The following is a 2,986-nucleotide window of genomic DNA, read 5'->3' on the forward strand; positions in this document are numbered from 1 at the left end:
TGCATCAGCCCGCTGAGTTTCTCACCGGATCTTCTCAGCGGATCGCGATTCCGATCCGGTAGTAGATTCATTCGCGAAGCAATTGCTCTTGAGTTGTTAGATCTCCTTCGGAGGCGCTCGGGCAGCTGTTAGCAAATCCCACCCCTCCTGGTTGAGCCTTTGCTCGCCCACCTGTCCTGGTAAAACTGGAAAGGCCTCCGGGCCACCAGTAATCTTTCAATCATAAAAAAGGTAGGTCGTTAGTTTGTTTGCCCGTCGCATAAGTGAATAGAAAGTAATTGGATTGATTATTTACCGTACTTTTTGTAAGTGAGTTAGCCATGCAATTCCTATTTAAAATGTTCGTATATAGATTCTTAGTAAAATAGAAAACCAGATACATCTAATAAAGTATTTAAGTTTAGAAAAAGAATTAAAATGAGGTATTTAAGCGAATCACTAACTGACGATTGGTATAAGTACTCCCTGAAAAGTTTTAAAAATTCATAGCATTCTATACGCCGTTATATTTAAAAGCACTTAGTCACGATATTAGAATCATAAACCGTGTCGACTGTTTGAAATAATCAAATAGAAACTAAGATCGCAGTCGGTCCGTCGGTCATAAAAACTGTTTGTTTGTAGCGAGACATGGTTGGCGTATTATTGATCCTTCCAATAATTATCGAACACGTTTCATGTCACCATGTTTAAGAACATGTTTAAACACAAAAGTGGACGAGTATAGCGGATACACGGTGCGACTCTTGTTTGTAAGTATACGTACGGAATCGTAAAGTAGAGGCAGGCAGTAGGTAGGGCCAACAGAAAACCAGAGACGGCGAGTTCCACGCGGCTCACCAGAACGACAAGCGTGTTTTCTATTGTGAGTTCCGTACGTTTACTTTATCATCATTCATTTCGTATGTAATTTATCATCATTGGTTGTGTATTCCGTATGTGCTTTATCATTATACGTTTATGTAGAATAGGGATCGCAGCACATAAAATAAAAGTTACACTGTTCCTTCAATATTCTGTTATAATAATAATTTAGAAATTAATTTACACTTTTATTACGCCTTGCTCATTTTTTAACTGTCTTCACCATCTTTCCTTTCTCTGTCATTATTTTCTCCCTTTCTTTCCGTTTTCTCTCACTCACATCTTAACGCTCCGTTCCACACTCTTTTCTTACGTTCCGTTCTTACCAATCCTACATTTATGTACTTTATCATTAAAAATTTTAATTAACTTAAAGTTGACTTCACCACTGTCCGTAATATGAGTATGTGGATGATGCCATAATGAGTCAATGTGCAGGGTTCTTGCTGTTAATAATAGGGTAGGTATTTGTAAATAGGGGAGACCGGGGCAAGATGAGATAGCTAAGACAAAACTCGCTGTACAAAGACAATTATACTCTTTAATTAAATTCTTTAAGAAAATAAGTAACACTTATACATTTGTTTCTTAAAATTAATAATTTTATCAAGCAAAATCACAGAAGTTTTTTGACAAATAATGATTAACGATAATGTGGCGAATTTCCCGTCTTGCCCCATGGACGGGGTAAGATGGGAAATGCTACGGGGCAAAAGGAGTACGTATTTTAATCGGGCAGACAGCGTTCACAAATGTGTGCCTCGTCGTCTTCTTCATCTACTTCGGCACAGGAATCGTGTGCCCAACCATGGCAAATACTGCAGATAGCTCAACCCTCGGTTGACTCTTAGTATAAGTAACCACAATAGATGCAGGCCCAGTCACCGTCCTCCAATTAAGATGAACTATATTCCGATTCGATTTCTTTGGCGAGTCTTTTAGCTTGATGCTTGTTTTCAGTTCTTTTTATCTTCTTATTTCCAACTTTGTGTATTCGTTTTTTACGCCAATCTTCTCCTGCCATGTCGGTTTCTTCATTAAGTGGGCTATCTATATGATTTCGCTGAGCCAACTGATAAGCTATTAAACGAAGTTATTTTCCGGTTAACCGTGCTTCCTGCATACTTAGTAGTTACCGGAATCAGTGTCGTCATCCACAGTATCACGAGCTTTTCTTACACGGCGGCGGAACATCATATGTAGCAGAGGCTCGAGGAAGCCCCATCCTGTTATTAAGAACCCATAAGACCCAGAACTTCAGGGTCCCATTTGCCACGATCTGTTTTTCGTTTATAGTTTCAAACCATTGTATCTGAGAAAAAAACTTTGTGAGAAAAGCAACGATATATCTTGCTTATGTAGAAGTTACAACAATATGTACTTATACTTTTTTTATACCACTAAGTCAGCAAAGAAGCCTACAGTTCGCCTGATGGAAAGCGGTTACCGTAGCCTATGGACGCTTGCTTAACCAGGTTGCAATACTATCGATAGGTAAGTAGGTACACTGAAGAAATTATTTAAACCACAAGGAAGGGGCAAAACGGGATAGTATTCCGTTATGCCCCGATCATTGTGCCCCGACCCACATGTATTCAAATAAGTTGAAGCAATTCTAATCTTAAATCTTACCGGCGCAAAAATCTAATCTGAATTTAAAGTGTTATAGTACTACAACACGCTGAGGATTAAAACATTATATTAATTCAAGTACTTACATGTCTGCACATCAGTTTCTTAACCAAAAACCGGATAAAAACACTTGCAAAATCAGTTTTTTTCCTATACAACGCAAAAACGAGATCCAATATGTTCGCTTTGCTCGGACGCACTTGCGCAGTTTGAATTTCGTGCAAATGGCGCTGTTACTGGTCCGAACACGATTACCATTCATGGACAAAAGCTTATTTCCCGTCCTGCCCCGAACTTTATCTTGCCCCGGTCTCCCCTAAGTATCAGTTAGAAGAATCTAGTTATTATTCTTCCTTCAAGAACTTTATTAACTAAAGAAAAAGTGAGCCGTTATTAATTGTAAAACATAAATACTCAAACTCACTCACAAATATTGAAATAATATATTTCAGCTTAGTGACTATCTCATATTTTGGTTTAAAAGCTATTT

The 2,986-nt window shown here is 38.3% G+C and overlaps 1 long non-coding RNA gene across 1 annotated transcript; it reads right to left on the minus strand.

Moving 5' to 3' along the window:
* Positions 1-1,385: 1,385 nt before the first annotated feature.
* On the minus strand, positions 1,386-2,721 carry LOC134200925 (uncharacterized). The gene is made up of 2 exons (XR_009976038.1): positions 2,583-2,721; positions 1,386-2,176 (listed from the first exon to the last, which is right to left on the minus strand). It is a non-coding gene; the product is annotated as an uncharacterized LOC134200925 (long non-coding RNA).
* Between the last annotated feature and the right edge of the window lie 265 nt (positions 2,722-2,986).

The sequence above is a fragment of the Bombyx mori genome, chromosome 22 (assembly GCF_030269925.1).
Source record: "Bombyx mori chromosome 22, ASM3026992v2".
NCBI classification, from domain to species: domain Eukaryota; kingdom Metazoa; phylum Arthropoda; class Insecta; order Lepidoptera; family Bombycidae; genus Bombyx; species Bombyx mori.